This window comes from Amblyomma mixtum, chromosome 3 (assembly GCF_055824585.1).
Source record: "Amblyomma mixtum isolate Tamu chromosome 3, ASM5582458v1, whole genome shotgun sequence".
Classification (NCBI taxonomy): domain Eukaryota; kingdom Metazoa; phylum Arthropoda; class Arachnida; order Ixodida; family Ixodidae; genus Amblyomma; species Amblyomma mixtum.
The window spans coordinates 73,519,420-73,542,844 of NC_143014.1; positions in this window are offsets into that span (position 1 = coordinate 73,519,420).

Consider the following 23,425-nt stretch of genomic DNA (forward strand, 5'->3'; position numbering starts at 1 on the left):
ACTCGTAAGCTAAACACCCGAATGGTGTCTCCCAGGTAAACTTTTGAGAAGACGAGTACACATTTTTTACAGCATCAGAATACAGAAGCAAACGCACACGTCCTCAAACAACAAGTAGAAATCTCCTAGCGAAATGCCCTTGTTTATTTTAATTTTCACTCACATGTGACACAAAAGTGACCGGTGAGAAGAAGCGGTTGCCAGTTTTAATTTTTTATTCGTGTCGTTGATGCGTCGCCTAGGACTAGCAACGTTTATGACTCCAACACTCATGAGAAAGATGACAAAAATTCCCTGTTGTGTGTAAAAAAAATTGTTTCGAATTGAGGGTATGCCTTCACAAAATAACCCGCCTTGGTGGTTCAATGGACATGGCATTCGGCTGTCGCTCACAAAGATGCGGGATTGAATCCCGGCCGCATTTGGATGGAAGCGAAATTAGAAAGAAATAAAAAACGCTCTAGCTTTATGCACTGCCAGTGCACATTATAGAACCGCAGGTGGTCTACGGCGTCTCTCGTAACCCCATGTGCAGCTTTGGGACGGTAAATCCCACGTACGATTCGGTTCTGTGCCAGCCGCGGCCGATGTTATGTTAACAAATTTTCTGACCTCATGAAGGACATTATGGCGAGCTAGTTGGCTCACTGTAGCAGAATAATAAAACAGCGTGAAGTAAGCGGAGACAACGCTATTCTGATCTCATCACATCACCTGACTCTCCGACAGCATTTTCTTACCACTGGAAAGTGCGCACCAGCGGTGCACGGATTCTTCCCCGATGAAAAAGAGCGGGAGCGCTGGTGCGAGATGGGCCGCGGTGGCAGCGAGGGGGGCGGCGGCCAAGTGCGCGCACCGCCGCCCCAAGAATGCGGCCTGTCCGGACGACGAGCGGAGCGAAACGCTGGCCCGAGTGCATTACAGCGGCGCGATGAATGCGCCCCTTGATACTGTCAGGGATAAAAGGGCGTTCTGGACAGCGGGGAAAGAAGATGTTGACGTCCCTAAATCATCGATTTGCCACGCTTTTAAACTGAAGCTCTCGTTTTCGACGGTGCGGCGGCGAGCCTTTGAAAAGGCCGGCCTGCCGGAGGTCAGCAGAGCGGCGAGATCGGCTGTCTTTGTGAAGTGCTCGCGCAGCTGGAGTTCCCTGACCACCGACAGGGTTCCGCCGCCGGGAGCTGACGCGCGAAGCGCCCGTCCCACCGCGACGCACTTCGCCACTCTGCGCCTCGCCGGCGGCACAGGCAAGCGCGGCTCTTGGCTGCACGTGACGCGCTGCCCCCGAGCGGCGCACGGCCTTCTGACCAGGAGCGCAAGACATGGCGGTGCGTGAGCTCTGCCTGTGCCGCGAACGAAAGACGGCGCGCTCTGAGCGTTGTTTTCTATCGACAGCACGTGAAGACAGCAGCGATAAAATATCGTACTATCTCTAGACATAGTTGTGGAATGACGATGTCACCTTATGCTCGTACAGACTACTTTTCGATGCGCATTCGGGTTTATACAATCGAACCAAGTTTCACCAGCTTATTTATTACTTTCAGAACTTTCTTGTCTGTTCCTTCGGTCGGTGATATGCATGCATGGTATGTATCTATGCACAGCCTTTATGAAAAGCTTGGAGCCCAAGGTGTTCTCTTCTCTGTCATGCTGTTAGGCTTTCTATGCACCCCCAGCGTTCCGACTCTCTTGGAGGTGAGAGGTGCTCGCGTCCTCTCCCCTCCGAAATTCTGGACTTCCATGGAGTCTACAAGGGCCCCAATAGGGCTTACAAACCAACCCCTTGGGCTCTGTAAAGGCTGTAGTATGGGTGAATTTCCTGTATGGGCAACTATAGTAGTATCACTCGGAACTACAAAGCCTGAAATAGTATAGTTTATAGCTTGGTAGCGAAGAACTAGGGAAAAAGTCTAACTAGCGTATAATAATACATAGTACCCTGTTAGCTACTGCATGCACAGTTGATCGCGTTGAAGTTGATTGTATCCTCGTCAATAAAAGTTATCTCGAGGTGGCGGGGCTGCCGAAAAACCGTAAGCAGTCGTCGAAGCGCAAAACATTTTGCATTCAGTATTAATTTGGAAAACCGCATACAAAGCAACAACCATTTAACAGACGCTCTCTGTCGGGGAAGCAACGCCCGAAGTATGCAAAGTTCGAAAGCAACTAATAAAATAAGAGGCAAATAAGTACATATAAGGAGAGACGAAAATTACATTCTCACTTTACGGCTTTCAATAACTTCACAGCTGTCCGGCTGTTCCATACACTCACTAAACGACAACGATGGAGCACTTGAAACATCATTTAGGCTTCATCTCAAAATATTGCTCGCGAGCGACAAGGATTCGGTTTGAATTACGCCACCCTGCCCAACTGGTTGACTCTCGTTTTCAGCAGTTGCTGCCGGCAGAACTCGACACAGCGCCACGTCCAGCAGCGGTAGGCGTTGCTGTAACTTCCCGCGAACGTGGCCGCCGCTTCTGCGAACAGCCACGTGTCAAACAAATCGTCCGGCGTAAAACGCTTGACTGATTGGCCGCTTGTTCGGTTTTTCGCTCCCCGCGTTGGTCCGAGCCTGTGCCGCGCGTCGCCCGAGCCACATCGAACCATATTTCTCGCGGCGAGGGAAACTCGCGAGGGGGGGTTCCGCATTCCTGCTGTCGACAGCGCCAGCAGGGCTCCCGCAGCGCGGAGCCTCCGACCTTCGCTGCGCGACGGGCATTTTCCGAGGAAAGGTCACTCCAAACATTGACACCTGGAGCCAAGATAAAGTCCGGCACGTACCGGAGGGTGCCTCTGGCGAACGCAGAGACGTCCCCCTGCCGCCCAAGACCTGCGCGCGCGGCCACGCATTTGAACGCGAGCATGCCGGCGCCCCCTTTATATACGGTGCTCGTCGAAAGGTGGCCCAATACCAGTGGAACGTCGCTGGTGGCCGCGGATGCCTCCTCCTTCAGTAGCTCTCCCGTTGGCCCCACTTGCTGGACTGGCGTGTCTTTCAGCCAGCCACTGCGTTCTGGTCGGACTCCGGTGCGGCGCGAAAATCTCCCCGCCCGAGCGTACGGAGCGTTCAACTCGTGCGGCATCGACAACGCCAGACAGTTTAGACGCGAGGACGTTAAAAGGAGCCCCTGTTGCAGAAAAGACAGCGTCGTCTTCGACGTCTGTTGTCGCTTTCGGCGTCGTTGGCCGTGAGCGAAAAATCCTCGAAAAATCCCCAGAGAAGTAACCTAGGGGCAGGTGGGCCACCTAAATGGCAGGCGGCAGTTAGATGACGATCCGATGGGCGGGTGGGTGACAATTAATGACTGGTCGTGAAAGGTTGCTCGGGAAGTGTAACCTGGCTCGCACGAGCCCCACCGGTGGCAGCACCTGCCTTCGCAGGGCAGTGGCGCCTTCCACTGCACCATTGCGAAAGGAGTGGTGTGAGGTCTCCCAGGGATCTATGAATGCCAAGTAGAAAATTACGGATTCCGCATATTATACCAGGTGTTTGACTGAAGGCTTCCAAAAAGTTTCCAAAATAGGCTTTTTGGGGTAAAAAAAAAAAGGCTTTTGCGGCATATAGTATTACCATTGTTGGCGGACACCGGAAAGCTGGTGAATCATCTTAAGTAGGAAGCTGGTTAACTGATTTTTAGTAATCAACTTTTTAACTAGTAGAATTAGGCGCCTAGTTGTAATTTAGAGATTTGTAGCCAGTCGTTAGTAATAGCCTTATCAGTTTTTAGAAGTTCGAAAACTTGATTATCCTCGGCGCTGTCGCTCAACAAAACTTGGCTACATCGTGCCGAAATACATGCGCTTTAGAAAAGCATGCAGGCAAAGCAACCTCTCCAGTGCATGTAGGTAGTCAAGAAAGCCAAATTTTGTCCAGCCACAGCGCCAAGGGTAATCGCTTTTTCGAAATTCCAAAAGCTCATGCGGCTAACGACCAGCTACAAATCTCTAATTGCGACTAGGCGCCTAACTCTACCAGTTAAAAAGTCACTTATTAAAAAAAATTGGCGACGATTACGTTACTTCCGAACGCGAAATTTGAGCTCAGCTCATCAGCTGTTTCAGCTTTTCGATGGATTGAAGCAAAGAATTCGAGCAAGACGTGTATGTACAACTACAGACAATTTGTTATTTTTCACACCTGTTCCTTCTTCAAGAAACACTCCACTAACAGTTCTTGATTCTCATGAAGGAAACTTTGTGGTCAGAGAAATAGCTGGATATATGCTCGACTTGCTGCGCCAATGCCTGGTTCTCAAAGAAGAGGTCTATGGAAGTATTTCACGAGGTTGGCACAGCCGTGGGAGGCGTTACGAGCGAGAGGAACGGGATGTTCTCCCGCATAAGTGGTAATAAATTCCTGTTTGTCTTTATATCTACATTAAAGTCCCCACCCACCCTGCCACCCAGCCAGGTGGCAGTTAATGGTTGATCACGAGAGTTCGCTCACAGCCCTAATGCATGCAGCCCACATCTCTCTCTCATCACCCAACGACCCCAAAGCGCGATTAAGACGTACACTGACCCAGGGAGCCAGTTATGCGCACTTCCTTTCCTTAAAATGATCGGAGTGTAAAACGTTGTCTACGCCAACGCCAGTGAACACAATGAACGCCGACGGCCTATGGCTTCAGCGCCGCGTTTCTGGCACAACGTTGTCAATGTCAACGCATGCAGCGCACATCTGTCACTACCGCCACGTAGCTTAAAGCACGACTGAGGTGTCCACTGTTCCAAGAAGGCAGTTATGCGCCTTCTCTCTGCTTTCTAAGCTCCCGCTCCAATGGTTTCGCAGCTTAAAGAGTGACTAAGGTGTCCACTGCTGGTTACAACGGACAACGGCGACGGAAACGGCGACGCCGCGAAATGCAGAAACGGACGCCAAAGAGCTGCGCTCTGAAATTAGTTACCTAGCTTACTACTTCAGACGATCTACTTGCTTTCCGGTGCCCGCCAACACTGGTAATACTATGCCGCAAAGGCCATATTTTTACACCAAAAAACCTATTTTTGAAAATTTTTAAAGTCTTCCCTGGAACACGTGGTATGACATCGTGCGGGGGGGGGGACCTGAATTAAGGCCTGTGCTTTATTTTATTTTTTACTCGTGTTGTGCGTGCACCTAAGGCAGAACGAGCCGGAAACACGTCCAGTGTGCCAAAAAGGCCGAGCGTTCCTCCAACGGCTATCAAGCTGAATACGGCTGATGTAGGTCTCAGTCATGCAGTCTTCGCCATACTGAATACGAACACGCTCTGATACCTCTCCGTTTTGGCTTCTGTGCATGGAAGCCGAGTGACTTATACTATTCCGTATAATTTCCCAAATTTCTATTCTTTTTACCTTCCCTCTCATCTCAAAACTGCAGACAGTCACGTTAGTTTTTTTTTTTTTTTGCTTTTAAAATAAAGCTGACGAGTGTTCAACAAGAATAACTTAGTTCCATTCAATGAGTTCGTTGTGTACAACTCGACATATAGCAGTATTTTTCTGTCATCGAGTGAACTGTACAGGCGTCATTGCCTTCTCTGGCCGCTTGTCTATAAGCGCGCCTAACAACCGATGGCGGTACCATGTTGGGTTCAGATATCTGTGATTTTTTTAAGGGCGGGGGCTTTAACCCGCACTGCAGAGGCAATTTACACCAATTTATTTTTAAAAATTTCATATTTAGTTAGAAAGCCATTACGACGGCATGCGCTACTATTTGGTTGTGTCTCAAAAGTATTTTATTTACGCCTTAACCAAGGCGCTGTAAGCAGCCTTAAACTTGCGGAATCACAAAAGAGATGAAAATTTTTCTGCAAGCATAAAGGAATAAGTTATGGGTTTATAGGGCTTTCAAACATTCACAGTATACTATTAAAAAGCCGTGTTAGAAGAACTTTATTACCAACTTCATGTTTTTTTTTTTTCCTTTTTAATAAACTCGGAGTTCTCCACTACAGTATTCCTGCTAACTGTTTTATTGGCTCTGACACTTAAAAATCCCAGAAGCAATACTTTTTAGAGCTCAGCTCTTAGCTGCCCGTTCCTAGTTTCCGCGTCCCAGTCGTCGGCGTAGTAGGCGTTACTCGTCACCTGACACGTGGCGTGCGTAGGCGTGTGACAGGTGGCGTGTTGGCAGGTAGTAGTAGCAGAGCGAAACGCCACCTGCCACGGCGAGGGAGGAGGAATGGACAACCGGAAGGCGGCTGCCACGCCACTTGCCAGCGGTGGCAGGTGGCGTATGAAGAGCTGCGCGCAAATTTCGCTTCGCCGACTTTTGTAATCGTCTGCCCGTTTCTTTTCCTGCTCATTTCAAATCCGACGCGCATCCTACTCGCACGCATTGACGACAATGCAGCTACGCCGTGGCACACGGGGCTTTGGCGTCCACAGAGAATGTACACGAGGCGAGCTTTCGTCGGGCCCATGTTTTTCTTCCGACCCGGGGTTCACGTTGCAGACAAAGAGAGGCCGTGGAGAGAGAAGAAGGCGTTGACGCAAGAGCTGCACAAGGCTCGCCATGCACGGCGACTGCCTACGTCTTCGTTCGCAAGGACGCCTCCCAAAAAGCAACAGGAAGCGTGCAAAAATAAAAACACAGCAGAGGAAATCCACCAGACGTTAGTCTCGAGTATCAACCGGACGATGACATCTCGGCCCGAACGGCTGCGACGGAGACTCGTGCGTGCGCGCCGGGAGGAGATGCTCGACCAGGCAGAAAACAGTCGGTTCCTTTGTGGTGTCTGCTTTATTGCATGCCTTGCACTGTCATCCCCTGTGTTGATCCTGGAATGTGGCATTTGTGGAAGCCAGAGTGGGGCTCCGTATTGCGCGCAGGCCTGATTCATCAGCGCCGCGATCAGCCGAAGAACACAACGGCGGGAGCAAGAAAAATAATTCGGCGGCGGGAGGCAAAAAAGAAAGGAGGTGTCTGTGTCAGCGCTGAGCTGATCCCGCGGCTCGCGTAGGACGAGCAGCCAGCCGGCTGCCAGTCCCGTCGAGCCCCTCTCCCTGCGGTGCGCCGAAGGGGCAAAACAAGCGGCTGTCCTTGCCTCGCAAAGCCGGGAGCTCTTTGCGTACACCCGGCCTCAGATGCGGCTTGCATGGGCTACGATGAAGTCGCGTCTTCGAGTTTCGGAGTCACAAACTCCACTTCCATATCAGAAAAAAAAAAAAAAACGGTTGTCTTGACACTTACTGCCTTATCCAATGGTGACGTTTGATCGGCATACCGGAGAAGCACGGACGTCCTGTAAACCGGTGTACGTCTACGCTACTACGTTCCCGGTATGCTAAAAGCCTCTGTTAGCTGCTGACTCCTTTGGTTGTAATTGTAATACTGGCAAGACCGGTCACTTGGAGCATTCAGGCATCGAAGGAGTACTTTCCTGAAACTCCCGGCTGCGGAGAGGTAAAACTTCGATCCGAGGACATTAGCTTCATAGGATGGAAGATTCGCCACTCGCCACTTTTCCATCTGGACAGGCAATCGCTGGGTGCTTGTGTTCGGTGAATTTACGTATTGAATTCTTAGATACACATAAGGCCTTATTTTTCACGGTCATGTATAAAACGATAAACATAAGGCGATGAACACATAACCTCTAAGATTAGTCTCTATGTCGGTGATTGGGTCCCGTACCATAGAAATGAGGCTTCCGATGATCACCGCGTTCTGAATGAATCCTTCCATAAGTACTGCGCCTTGTGTAATATCTGGCAGATGGATATCATTCTCAAGAAAACAGATATAATGCCTTTTACCAGCCGCTATTGTCGCCTTCCAGTTCTTGTTACTAATTTAACAGTTTATCACTGCAGAGTGTCCTGAAATACATCCATATCGCCGCAGTTTTTACTTACATCTCATGACCCAAACATATCGACTGCGTCACAGCTGAAGTCAAATTACTCATGGCGCTAGCATTACATGCAGCTCACAAAGTCTCCAAATTACCATTGCATCAATCACTAACCAGAATATGCTTCAAATGTGTGGGATCCTTACAAGCTCTGTGAAATTAGCGAAATTGAATGTGTGCAACGGAAATCCATTAGATTGCTCTGCCATGCACCGCAGTGACTATCATATTTCACCTTCATCTGCCCTGTGCTCCTAAACTAAACTGCGCTCCTAAATTCATGCTTTCCGCGTGCCGTAAAATTGAACCTTTAAATTTTGATGCGCTTGTGTCCGTGTCCCGCTCTTGCGTCCTGTCTGCTAGCGCTGTTCAATCGGTTTGCATCAATATGCACCAACCAACCAGCCCGACTAAGCCCCCTTTAAAGTTTCTCCACTCAAATGTTCATTCATCCTGTTGTCTTTCGGAGCGCAATTTTCTCTTGTTATGCACTATCAGGTCGAAATGGAGCACGAACAAAACACAATATTATGCCTTTATACTTTCAGCTATATATAAACCTTGTGTGATTCGTGCTTGTGTGTAATGAAGCCAGCGAAGCATATATTCGTAAACTGTTCGTAAAAAACTGGCTCGCTGGAAAGTATAGTAATATACGGTATATGCTTAAGAGAACTTCTTGCTGGGCTAGTTGGTAATAATTGGTAACGGTATATGTTTGTTCGGGCTTCAACTCTGCCCGATAATGCAGTATCGCAGATTAGGAGCCATCATAATCTTAACATCCATCCAGTTCCCGTACGTATTAGCGCTCTCACACAAATTCTTTCCTGATACTGTGGAGTGCTGGAAGTTACCCCCTACCGTTCACTCATCACCATTTGAAATTTTTTGTCTACTATCGAATCCCGCTAACACTTGAATATATATTGTGGTTCTATGCATTTTCAGTTCTTCGTTTTATTGTTGACTATGCGCACTTGACCTGCAATGTTTCCTATTATACTGGCGTTGTTCCTTTCTCTTTTGCTCTGTCATGTAACCCACCACTGCTGAAGCCTGTGAATCGATTGCAGTATTTTCAGACAAGTAGAAAAATAGGTAATCATTGGCACAACTCTAAAGTCAGATTTTGTGCCACATGTGTCCTTATTTCTTTGAATGCCACCAGAAAGGAACAACATAACCTTTTAAATGCTTATATATTTTGATTTCTTCAAAAGACACATAATGATTGGCAAGATTCGCAACTTCTGTTTCAATATGCTAAAGCAGAAACGTGTTGCTTGGCAGCTCATGGGGTCAATCTGAGAACAGACTGGTTTTTCTTTAATCACTGCGCATGAGTTTTCAGAAACCACGGAGTAGATTTTTCTCATAACCTTATGGCTATATAAGCTTGGTTTGTGGCAATATTCAGAGAATCGAACCGCCTATCTATATTGCGGTGCTTGACAGTTAGTATTGTCAACGTGTGTCACTGACGCATAAACAAACTGTAAGTGCGGCATGAATCAAGCAACCTCTGCTCAGAAAATAAACATTGTAAGTCAGATGTTTTACGACACTGAAAACATTTAAAGTGACAGCTATCAGTCGCAAAGATAAATTTCTAGTTGAACAGAAATATTTTGGGAAGTATGCCTTAATTGCCAAATATATGAGGAATTATAGCTGTGAAAATTCAAAAATGAAGCGCTTCACGCGAAAGCGAAAAGCCACATGTTAATAATTTCCGTGTGTTTGCAACGAAAGGGCAAGAGAAAAAATTGAGAGTAGAGAAGGAGAACGAAAAAGCACAGACGTTATATGCAGTTTCTAATGCGATAGCATTGCAAGCCTCATGGGGCCAAAATGCGTCGTCGGTCATAAAATTCGCTCATTGGCTCGAGAGAAGTGACGTCATCAAATCGGAAATTCCATTCCTGCCCCCCTCCATCAAAGACGCAGAGGAGGCAGCCATAACACTGGCCATTAGAGACCACCGCAGACTGTCTTTAGTGACTCAAAATACGCGATCACCGGCAATCAGAGGGTCAGAGTGAGTAAACTTGCCGCGTCCCTATGAAAAATCACACACCCACATCCACCATCAACCTTGTATGGGTGCCGGCCCACTCCGGCTGCTCAGGAAACAAGAAGGCGGACAAATATGCCCGAAGCCTAACCAATCGGGCCGTCTGCACAAATGAGCCACCAGCGGAGTCACCCACCACATACAACAAGTTTACAAATATATATGTAGGAAAAACAGACGACATTACCCACGCCCGCACCCAGAGCTTACCAGGGCACAAGCCACGGCTCTTAGAAGAGCTCAGACAAAAAGTCTTATGAGCTCATAACTATTGGCCTTAATTACAAAAGGTGAAGTTAATCCTATTTGCCAAATTTGTGACAAAAACCTTAACGGAGATGATGACCATATTCTCTGAGGAAGCGAGGGAAATCCTCCCCCCAGAAAGCTCCTGTCATATCCCTCAGCTGGCAGCTGGGAAAAGATTATACGCACTGAGAACAAAGAAATACAAGCGCACACCGCAGGTTGCATCCTCGAGCTAGGTCGCCCCTTCATGGAGGCCACATGGGGCGGCAGTGGCTTAACGACGACAAAACATGCCTAATAAAGTTATTCCTCCTACTCCTCCTTCCCATTGGGTGCAGTGAAGCTATGTGAACAGACCGGAAGTGACGTCACTTCCGATAAAGGCATCAACAAGTGCTAATGCTATCGCATTACCAAAACATAATTAACTTATTAGGTGTCCCTGTCAATTTTTAAACTAGCGTTTGTTCGTGACAAAGCCCCACAACAGAAGGCAAATGGGGAGCATTTAAAGCTGCTGATGTGCCTGGGTGCTTTGAAAATAGCTAATTACTGTTGGGCACCTTTTCAAGCGTTCACCTAACTTCGCAGCAGATTCCTTCATGTTTCGCCACCTTCGTACGTTTGAGCTTAAAATTAGTTTTTTCCTCTTTTTTTTTTTGAAAGAAAGCTCTTTTCTTTCTTCTCCGGGTCCGACGCCGACTCTTTGGTGTCAACCATGGGCGCTCATTTCTCAGCTGCAGCTCCCGACAGAGCTACGCTACGAGATAAGCGCCAAAATAAAGCTTTTAAAAGCGCACCACTAAGCAAACGCCCGCAGAATTCTAAATACCTCAAATTTTAACGCAGCGTCTATGAGCTTTGGCGGCGTTTTTTTTTTCTTCTCATAATCCATATGTGTCAAGCTCCAGCTACGTTCTGAATAGGCGTGGAATCGCCTAAGGCGTGAAACATGCAAAAAAATATCATTTTTTTTTAAGGCTAGGAGGAGAAAGGAGTCACGAATAGAGGAGAAAAGAGGCAGCAAGAAGCCACTAAGCGCTAAAGTCTTCCGACGGCGGCGCAGGTACACTACATGCATTAGGGAACAATTTGTAGACAACTTGGAAAGCTTCCGCGCAACGCTTCCTCCTTTGATCTCAGCCAGAAAACTGGGATAAGGCGCCGTCGCTACGATCAGTCAACGTCCAACGCGGAATGAATTATCCGCCGGCAGCCTTTGACCCTCTGAGAGTCGCGCGATTAGGAAAAGAGGGGGGGGGGGGGGGGGGGGGGGGGGGGGGGGGGGAGGCATCAAGGGTTGCGGGCCTGACGATCGCGCAGGCAGCGCAGCGCTCGCGGCTGAAAACAAGTTTCTTTTGCGGCGCCCTCGCACGATGCTGCTGAGCGGCGCTGTCGTGTGTGCGTGCGTGCATGCAAGCGCCTCTCTGAGGCGTGCTGCTTCTTTCGTTCGAATGTTAGCATTAATTTGACTGCGCAGGCTGCACTCATGCAGCCCTACTTACAGTGAGCTGCGCTCGTATACGCCCTGTCTTTTCACGCATCGTGATTAATCTCCCAAAGAATACACTTTGTTGAATAAATCTGCAGCGCAGCTCTCCCTTGTCAGTCATATAATGTAGCGAAGTTTGACCTGACCAGGAAACCGTTCTCGCGGGTGATAACGTCATGAGAAACGATAGAGCCGACTTTACATGACATCATCTGAACTTAGGTGACACTGGGTGATGTTGCGTCACACCGTTCTCGTGGGTGATAACGTCTTGAGAAACGACAGAGCCGACTTTACATGACATTATCTGAATTTAGGTGACACTGGGTGATGTTGCGTCACAGCGTTTTCAAATGAATAGGCAGGTATAAGCTGCTTCTCTCCCGGATCTCATCAAGCTACAGCAACGAACGACATGTCACTTGACGTGAGGCGGTCCTTTGACGGCAAAACCACCTAAGTCGAGTTGGTGTGGTGGTTCGAGATTTCCTCTCTCTTGGCAACCAGGTTAACTGTTTTTTTTTTCTGCTCAATAGAGCAGATAGTGTGAATGCTACTGGCGCGTTTTAAAGGGGTGTTTTTAACAGATTTTATTCGTTAAAAGCACAAACTAGGCGCACAAGTGCTATCGCTTTCCTGTTGTAACTGTCAGTGGAAAATTTGACGTTTTTTCTCCGGCACGCTTGGGAACCGTTCAATACAAGCATGCCTATATCCATGGACCGATAGCCACACGCCCAGAAACACTCAAAGCTGCTTCTCTGTTGCACGCGCTTCTTTTCGAGGCCACTTCCCAGGTATTTCGAGGCATATTTCAATTCAATTCAATTCATTCTTTATTTTCTTGCCATGGAAAGGAGAAGCTGAGGCAAAAGGCTGGCTTGCCTGACGAAGGCCTCAGCACCCATGTACAGTTTGCGAAACAGTGGCAAAAAAAAAACATTGAAAAAACCTTATTTGGACATCTTACCTTATTTGTAATACAAGTTAGGAAAAAAAGAGGCCGTATATGCAGGTTGTAACACAATGATGCACCAAAACAATTTACAACGCTCACTTTTCTTCATACAGTTAACAGAACATGCAACACAACCAAGATTTACTTCTCAGAATACATAATCATCAGACAAATTAGCATGATTCATAGAACACACACAGCAACTGTAAGGAAATCTCGAGTGAAGTATTATTGAAATTGTATGTTGCTACTTATTAAGTATTGTTTAAGGTTCTCATTGGACCACGACGTGGAAGAACTGAAGAGGTGGCGGTCAATTTTTAATGGCTTTAGGAACTTGGTAGCGTGTTGTCTATTTACCGTAATTAAACCAGATTTTAGGAACCAGTTTTCTTTGCATTCTGAAGTGGTACGTTGTGGAATAATTGTCAGGAATGGAAGCGTACAGTAGGTTTTTGTGAATATGTTTGTGAATATGTTGGTGAACAAATATATCTTATCTGCCTTCAGAATATTGTGTTTGATAAACACTGGCATTGTTCGGAGGTTCTGTTTTCGGCCGTTATATCCCTCAATTGCTCTCCGAGCTTTCTTTTGTATCGTAATTAATTTTTTGTATTTACCGGAAGTTGTAGTTCCCCAGACAAGAATGCAGTAACAGATTTTGGAGTAAAAAAGTGCATAATATATTGAGATTTTAGCCACGTAGGTATTATGTCAGCCAATCGGTAAAGGCAGCCAATCGTTCTGCTCACACTGGAAGCAAGTTTTAAATGTGTGTGTTCCAAGACAGTGTCTCGCGGAACCAAACACCAAGAAATTTGTGACTGGAAACTCCTTCAGTCGCAGTGTTAGCATAATAAATATTAAGCCGGTGTCGTTCTATAGTTTTAATAGACCTGAAAATTATGTAGTACATCTTCGGACAGTCTCTTTGCCTGCAACCAAGAGTGAAGGTTATTTAGGTATGCATATGCTTTGCCTTAATGTGTGCACAGAGCTCGATCACTGAAAAAAATGCTTGCGTCATCACCGTACATTGTCATGTCTGTTGAATCTGTTATATTACATATAACATTAATGTAAGCTACAAATAGGAGCGGCCCTAAGATTGAGCCCTGTGGCACACCTTGCGTGATGGGGAGCTTCTCTGAATTATTGGAGTTATTGAGGACATACTGAAAACGGTTAGCTAAATAACTAGAAAACGGGGATGAGGAAATTCCAAGCACACCGTAACATTTTTATTTATGGAGTAGAATAGTATGATGAACGCAATCAAGAGCTTTTCTAAAGTCTAAAAACAAACCAAGCGTGTATTTTCTCGCTTCAGTGTTATGAATAATTTTGTCTTTAATTGTTAGCAGTGCATTTTCTGTAGACCTGTTCTTCAAAAACCCGTACTGCGAATCATTTATATTGTTATGTTTGGCGAAGAATTTTTGTAACCTGCGGTTGATGGCGCCTTCAAGTATTTTAGATTAAATAGGGAGAATAGGGATGGGTCTGTAATTATTAATTCCGTTTCGGTCGCCACCTTTGTAAATCGGACAAACTCTAGCAACCTTTAGGTAGTCCGGAAATACACCGGTTGTGAACATGGGATTTTTGATATGTGCTTGCTAGGCCTTCTGATACGGGCGCGAACACATACTTTAATGGGATAGGTTTTATGTCATCGTATACAGCTGATACACCGTTTTTAATGTTATATATTAGCATGGTCACCTCATTAGGCGTCCTTGGGGTAAGCGTTAACGAATTCGGTATGGGCGTGATGAGCTTTTTATATGTGGCATAACGGTCAGGTTCATCAGCGATAGAATCGGCTACATTCATAGCTGTTGCTAAGTCAAAACCAGTAAGTTTTCCATCGGGCGTGATTATATCATCAATATTTACGGCACGCTGTTATCAAGGAAGTTGCCGAGTTCTTTCCAGACGCTGAACATAGTAATTGGTTTTGATGTATTTAAGGCCGCTGTTTAATTTGTTTCGAAAGCATTGAATTTATTAAATAGTGTTTATACGGCTTTGGGCCAATTCGCGATATATTTTATTTTTCTTGCGGATGCGTTCATAGAGGGATTTGGTCATCAAGGGTTTACTAAATTTCTTTTTTTTCTTCATGCAGAGGGAAGGCTTCATTATCGCATTTTAGAAAGCTCGTGATAAATACAGCATAAGCCCTATTTACATCCTGAGTTTCGTATACGTCGTCCCAGCTTTGATCGTCAATTAGTGCTTTAAATTTGGATAGTGTGACATCATGAATTTCTCTACATCTCTACATCATCCATTGCATGAGTGCTGATTCCTGAAAGAAGTAATGAGCGGTCTCCAGGCCTGAAATCTCCTCTGTGCTGGTCGGTCCAGTCCATGAGCCCTCTAATTTGCTGAAGACAAATTTCTGGGCTAGTTGGTTCCATATGCTTAACTTCACCACAGAGTACAAAAAAATGACCACGGATGGATAGAAAGACACCATAAAGCGCTGACTTCGAATGTTTATTGTAGCACGGCGCCTGCATTTATTCAAATCAGCGCGTACGTAAGCGCCCGCAAGGAAAACAAAAAACAAATGAAGGCTCGGTGCGCGGGGGCTAGAATAGTTGAAGTCAGCGCTTTGTGGTGTCTTCTATCCATCCGTGTTCATTTCTTGTGCGCTGTGGTGAAATGAACCCTCTCCTTTGGACTTTAAGTTCATAATGTTTGTCGAACGAGCAGATTGTCGTTTAAAAGATGGCTTTTATTCTTTTCTGGACGCCCAAAAACTACTCCGTTTAAGCCTGCCGGCGGAAACTAAAAGGAAATTAACCGGGGCGTTCCCCCAGACGGCCACCGGTTAGAACAGTCGATGCTGCCATAGGGGGTTCAGTGAAGAAAAAAGCAAGGCTCCACATTTTAGGAAGCAGACCTTCTGATCTCACAATTCCGAACGTTCTGCACGAAACCTGCTTTGTACGTGTCTCGCTGAAAGGCGGTATCTGTGAGGTTAGACCCCCCCCCCCCCCCACCCCAAAAAAAAAAAGAAATGGCCAGCGCAAAAAGGTGCCTTCTCAGAGCACGCTCGATATGGTATCCAAGGATCACCCACATAACACAAGCTGTGTAAACAACGCGCCACCGCGCAACCCTACGAAATCCGATCCTGCACGCCATGTAGAGAAATATCTCAGGGACGTGAAGTGTAAAGAGTGGACGCGCTGCCGTTTTTCGTGAATACTAATGCGGAAGGATCGAAACAAGAACCCCGCACCAGACGCGCGAGGAGGACTCGTTCGGCTTGTCCCCGCTCCGGTATGGAATGCCAGACAGGCATGGCGAAACGGGATATGAACGTCGCACATAAGCTCGAGATCAGCGCAGCGCGTATGCCACGTTCCCAGTTCCGGTAATAAACAATAAAAAGCGGACCTGCAACTGTCAGCGACACCCAATCTTTCTGCGTCTCAGGGTCTTGTACTGTGGCGCGATGCCTTTCCAGGGCATGTCGCTGCCGCGATACTCACCTAAGAATCGCACTTAAATATTCTGCGGATGTTTTGTGGCCTAGTTAACGTTTCATACAGTTTTTAAAGGACAACCATTTTTCGTGCCGACATCTATGAAATTTATTCTACTTTACAGTTCTCCAGCAACCCTCGCGAGGCCATTGGATGGAGGTGAGACCTTTAGGCCAGTTTATCTGCCAGAGCTAACAAACAGAAAGCAATATCATGCGCAGAGGTTATGATGTGTGCACGTACAGGATGCGATTTAAGATGTAACTAATAGGGGGCCAAAAGCGGCGACTGCGGTTGCTCCTGATCTTGCATAACTTCTGTCTCCATCTGTATACCGTCGTACAAGCCAGCGTGCCTTCCATCAGTGCGGATCGTCTCATGGACATTATATCAACTTCCTGCCAGAGCTGCTTAGAAGGCAAAAGCTACAGGAGCAGCCATACAAGACACTCGTGCGCTAAACTGGTGCTCTATGGCTTATATTTTTCCATTGTTCAACTTCGTGGAGCGTGTGCATTTAGTAGCTATAGCAACCAGAAGCCTATATATGCATATGGCATTCAGCGCAATAAGTGCTAGTAAAACGCATTGGTATTCAGCAGCTGCAATTGCATCGTGACTTCCAGCGTGAGAATCTCGCCACCGGTCAAGACACCCGCCTGTCGACATTTTTTCGTCTCCGTTATGAGGTGTACAGCTTTTGCCACATCACATCAGAACAAATGGCGACAACAGAGCACGCGACTGCCTTCCCGGTCACCTCAACCCCCTCCTCCCCCGCTCTGACCTCCCTGCGAGTCCGGAGCGTCGCAGGCTCAACCATATATTGGCAAAGCACGGAGGCCATTATCAGTTTCGAAACATAACACGAAATCCTGCGGCTACCGTCTCTATCATAAGCTCGTCGCAGTAGAGTGCACGCGAGGCGTCGCGACTCTTCGCGCGATATTATTCAAGGCTGTTTTCGTGTTGCAGGAAAATCAGGAAGAAGCGAGAGAACATAACAAATTTAAAAAGAAAATCAAGGTACCGGTCGGACCGGGGTGAAAAACGCCTTCAGAACCGTGCAAGATCGGCTATCTTCTCTCGTCGCCTTCCACTGCGCTCACGCATTGGCTGCGAGATTAGAGACAAAAAATGGGAGAACTAAATGGAGGCCGCTGATAGGATCTGTTAATCCCGCCTTTTCTCTATTTTGTTTTCCCCGTCTCTCGAGAAACGCGAAGAGCGGCCACCATACGGTGCGGCTCGGATTTGCTCTTCCCAATACATCTACCGGTGCCGCATTTCTCGGAAAAGACTCTCGCGGAGTGGATCGCGCCGGAGCAAGGGAGGGCAGATCGGGCTCGGCAGAAGAGCAGGTTATTCCGGCGCTCAGCCGTCGCCGCGGATTCACGGATCAAAGACCACTGCGGGCTGCTGCTGCTGCGGAGGGAAGCGCACTCGGGCGGGGCCAGCGGACGAATTTAGCGGCTATTTCCATCCGTCATTACCCCGTTCCTAATGACTTGAGTAAACACCGCAACTGCTCGCAGGCATTCCTCTGGGCGCGCTGCGTTAAAGACAAAGGGGCCCGCTTGTTGCCCCCCGGGCACCGAAATAAACCCGGCGCAGAGACAATGGATGGGCTCGCGATGCTCGATGACTTTCGGCGGATCGTCAGGCATGCGCGCACGGCGGCGCTCTCCGAGTGCCAGAGATCCCTGTCGCGGCCGAAAAGCGCCCCATGCTAATTTGCGCATCGCGCGGGGCCCCGAGCTGCCACGATTCGGACGGTCGCTGCTTGCGTTGGGGGTTACGACATTCAGCGCACCGGCTAGAGTTCGACAGGCGTAACCGCGCAGTGTTAGCGCATGCGTAAAATGGCACAAGTAAGGCGTACATCTGTATTAAAAAGGGAACTGTTAGCAATATTTACGATGTAAGCTGTCAATGAAGCCGTGCACTTTTTTTATTTCATGTAAGTTCTGATGCAAATGCAAACCAAAAACAAAAACAAATGGATACTATCTGAGACTGAGCAGTGGATGACTGCTATAGGCGATTACTATAAATGCTCGACTTGCAAGAAAAACTGCACAGATCCATCTTAGTTGTAGCTTGCAGTAAGATATTATCGCAGACCAGCAAGTATTCCATGAGAAGGGCCGTTTAAGTCACACGGTACCAAACCGCAGTCCTTGCGCTTGAGGCGATGGCATACAGGTGATAAAACGCAAAGTTTAAAATGAAATCTTGCGTTCGCAGCAGACGTGACCGTATTCGCCAAATGTGCTTCGCAGAGTTTGTATCCAAATGCTCGGATAAGTTTTTACACAGGCGTAAACACATCGCATTGACCGTGGGAAGTCACGATTGGCAACATATAGCGTGGTGGTCGAGTTGTTAATGCACGTTGAAAGAGAGGAACAGCGGAAAAAACGAATGACACGGTAAAGAAAGACAGGCAGGCACTGAACTTACAATTTTTTTTTATTCAGAAACGCACACTTAAATACCTTACCGCCGCGCTGACACGCTCGGGAGACCACAGAGCCATTCACGCCTACCACGAAGCAGACACGTGTGTGAGCAAGGCATCTGCGGCATTAAGAAAGCGCGAAATTTCTCTTTTGGGTAAAGGTACAGGCCTGTAGAAGTTTGCCAGTGCTCGAATTGAGATATTTTATTCCTTGTTAACTGTGACATGAGCATGTCAGCGCGGCGGTAAGGTATATAAGTGTGCGTTTCTGAATGAAAAAAACCATTTGAAAGTCCAGCGCCTATCTGTCTCATTCTTTACGTGGTCCTTCGTTTTTTGCGATGTTCCTCTCTTTCAGTAAGTCATGTGTATCTAAATCTCCCAAGCGGAGGACAGAATCATTGATATCATGGTTTAATTCGTGCCTCGAAGAGCAGTAACACGCATGGAGATGCGTTAGAAGCGGTGATAGGAAAGGGTATTTTCACTTAGTTGCGCCATCTAACCCACACTCCCTGGTCGGAGTTGGCCCGACTCCTAATGCCGCCAGGTAAACATCTCTCTCGGCTGCAGTGAAAGGTTTAGAAGTATTGTGCCAGCTTGACAACGGCAAGCTGCAACAGGGTTGTACGCCTCGAAGCGTTATGTTTACCATCTCACTTGATAAGATCGGGCCAGGGACAATCTCTCCATCGCTCTGCAGAGACAGATGATCCTCAACTGATGACTCGCGTGCGGTCTCTATGCTGCCCGTCTGCTACGCCAGAAATGCCAGCTGCTCAAAAAGAAAAACAACAAAAGGAACGCGGCAACTTGGCGTTAGGCAGGTACCCATATGCGCGACGCAAGCAGATTGCGCAGGTTCGGAGATTGTACGTACGCACACACTCATTAAGGTATCTGGTTTGGTTTGGTTTATGGGGTTTAACGTCCCAAAGCGACTCAGGCTATGAGAGGCGCCGCAGTGAAGGGCTCCGGAAATTTCGACCACCTGGGGTTCTTTAACGTGCACTGACATCGCACAGTACACGGGCCTCTAGAATTTCTCCTCCATTAAGGTATCTAGTACGTGAGTTAAAATTAACCGGAAAATCTAATCGCGAGGTGTGCTAAAGTTTTTCAATTTGAACCCGAGCCGAGCAAGAGAAAACCCTGACGACGATTACGCCATTGTGGTCCTTCCAAGCTGCTATAGGAATCGATGATCGCTTCTTATTGCCGTAATGGTCGCTTACGCGCAGGAAAAAGAGGAGTAGAAATGATTGAATACGCTGCATATGCAATGCACTTTTCGCGGGCGCAGCGTATATCGCCCGCCGCGCAGAGACGCCGCCCGCGGAGCCGTCGGCGCGGGTGGTGCCCGCAGTGTCTCCGGCGGGCTTTTCTTCTCCCCGCGGCAGCATTCCGCGCGGCTGAAAGAAGAGCAGCGACGCATAAGGCGACGCAACAAAAGACGGCGGCGACGAAGCAAACAGGCAACGCGTCAGCAGCGAAATGCGAAAGGACGCGTCAGCGCTGTCAGCTGGCATGGAATGTGCAGGTGTCTCCGCGGCGGGGGATCCGCCGCGTGGTCGCTGTGACGCCGGGGCCCAAATCTGCCATTTTTGTTCTGGCCGTGTGCGTTGTTGCGCCGCCGCGTGATATGCAGGGGCGCTGGTGCGCCACCGCCGCCCGCTTTTGTCTCTTTGCTTGGACCGCGCGCCCGGGTGCCAATATTTCACCAGGCGCGTTAGCGGATAAAATCAAGCATGCATTCCTGCGCATACATACGGGCGTTCGAGCACCTGACAACAGATCCTCGGTCGGGTGTCGTCGAAGCGGTTACGTGCGGCTGCAGCCGGCCCCGCAGCGCCCCCTCGCGATGGCTCTGTGCGGCGCCGCCCGCCGATTGATCGCCTTGTGTGAAATACGTACCCCGCTGCTGACGAACTAATGGAGAGTGTGGCCGGCGATATTTTTTATTTGCTCCCTCGTGAACACAACTGGTTCAACAGTTTTCTTGGACATAACGTTATTTCTTGTCCCCCCCCCCCCCCCCCTCCCTCTTCTGTTCCGTAAGAAAGTAATAGTTAGAACCATAGCCTAGGGTGGTGACAAAAGTGATTTACCTGTCAACTTCGCGTGCAAGGATCTGCAGCTTTGCTCACGCGGAGAAGTTAGCGGACTCGTGACGCAAGGGTTATTCATCTGTGCTCGCATTTTTCCATTTTTTGTCGCTGCCGCTGTCCTAAAACTATTCCGATTTTTGAAGCAAAAGGATAAATTATTTAAACGTAAAATGCGCATATTTTTTATCTCTCAACAAACACTTGTGCAGAATGCTGGCGGCAAGGTTAGTTATTAATACAGCTCCGATTCTGTTTTGGCTAAACAGCAGAGCACACAGACCTTTTTGGGAGTTTTTTTTTTTTTTGTCGTCTTCACTGCTGCCACAAGAGATTACATTTGTTGCATTCTTTAGTGGGATTCCTAGTAACAAAAGTGAAATCGCGGTTGTGAAAAACGCGATTGTTTTCACAATCGGCTCACAATCGGCTCATTTTCGCTTCAAGTTACCAGTGCATTTCTGATGAATGGGAAAATTTCAACCAAGAAAATCTCGCGCATGGATTCTGGCTAGCCGCAAAGCAAGATATCTGAGAGTTCACAGTACTCATTCTTTGAGGATATTATTCCGAAACTTGCTCCGCGCGCTAAGAACACCGACCGGCTGCTTAGACCTCTAATTTATATGAAGCCTGCCACACATTTGATCGCAGCATTGAGACTCCGATGACTGCCGAAATCATTTTGGCGACAGACGTTGTGAGCATATGTACTCAGCATGGTGTGATCAATCTACTGATATCGTTATACAGAAAGAGGATGTAGCCGAGTTCATGCGAAGGCTTTGTAGTTCACCTGTTCAAATATTTCTTCATTCGTATGCACAATGAGGCTAAAAATAACTTTTTTGACCTTGAAATCACAGAAGGTCAATGCTATTAGCAGACAGGGGAAGGGAACAGAGGGGCTCATTATGACATGCATGACGAAAGCCAGCAGTCATTTCATTTCATTTATTAGGCCCTCAAAAGCCCCATTTAAGGGGTATTTATTACATGAGGGGTGGGCGGGGAGTATGGCAGTTATGACAAAAAATTATTTTCGATGGCAGTCTGGAATTGTTGAAGATCTTCTAGGGAAGCGATATGGCCGGGAGGGTCGTTCCAGTCCAGGACAGTACGGAGGAAAAATGATTTTTGGAACGTTGTGGTATGGGCGCGCTGGGGGTAGACGGCTTTGGGACGGCTGTGACGGGATAAACGATGGGCTGGGCGGATGACTACATTGTTCGGTGGCAAGCTGTGAAAAAACGTATGATAAAGAGAAAGGCGAGCTAGTTGACGACGGGGTGCTATAGGGTACGAAGTTCAAGCTGGAATTTTTTTTAGTCGAGTTACACTAGCGCGATAACAGTAATCTGAAAGAATGAATCATGAGGCGCGATTCTGAATAGATTCCACTGAATTCGACAGGTTGGTTTGGTGAGGATCGAATATAGAACTTGCGTACTCTGGTTTAGGTCGGACAAGTGATATGTACGCAATTAGTTTGACGGAAGGGGGTGCTAAGGAAAAGTTACGCCGTAAGTAGCCAAGGACGCGATTGGCTGAGTTAGCTATATTAGTAACATGACTGTGCCAGGATAGGTCACTGGAGATATGAACACCTAGGTACTTAATATTGTCGGTTTGAGTTATGGGACAACCGTAAAGGAGGTAGTTGTGAGGTGAGTAGTTACGTCGGCGGTGAAAAGAGACTACAAAGGTTTTATTGACATTTAGTTTCATGAGCCAGGTGTCGCACCACTCTTGCACTTTGAGGAGGTCGTTCTGTAGGACGGTAACATCTGATAGGTTATTTATGGAGCGGTATATCACACAATCGTCGGCAAGCAGTCGTATGTTAGATGACATGTTATTTGGCAGGTCATTAATATATATTAGGAAAAGAAGGGGGCCTAAAACAGTACCTTGAGGAACACGTGACCGGACATGGGAGAGAGCGGATGTATGGGAGTTGGCGACAACAAACTGGAGGCGATTGGTTAGAAAACTGCTGATCCAGGTGAGCACACGAGGGTCTAATTTAAGGCATGACAGTTAGAGTAGCAGGTGACGATGCGATACTTTGTTAAAGGCTTTCTCGAAATCTAAAAAAAAAATGCCTCAGTGGGTATATTAAAGTCAAGGTTGGTGTGAATATCATGAAGGAAAAGAGCAAGCTGTGATTCACAGGAGTGGCCTTGACGGAAGCCATGCTGATTGGGGTGGAAAAAGTTGAGCGTTGAAAGGAAAGATGCAACCTGAGAATAGATAATATGCTCTATGATATTTGAACAAACACTTGTGATAGATATCAGTCTGTAGTTGGTAGGGCCTGAACGGTTACCTTTTTTTGAAGACAGGAACGACCTTCCCAATCCTCCAGTCAGCAGGAATGGTACCACTAGTTAGCGATTGCTGAAATATGAGTGACAAAACGAAACTACTGACTTGTTTAGTATCTTTAAGCACTTTGGCATTAATGCCATGAGTTCCCACGGCGGATGAATTTTTTAGTTTGTCAATTACGTTAGATATACCGAACGGGTCGAAGGTCATGGGATGCATTTGAGGATGAGCATAATCCGGGGGTGAAGGGAGGTGCACAAGTGTCTCATTAGTGAAGACAGCGCAAAATGCATCATTTAGTACACCAGCAACTTCGTGTTCAGGAACACTGCTGCCGTCGTTATGGAACAAAGAAATACTGGTTGAAACGGAAGGATTGATTGTTTTCCA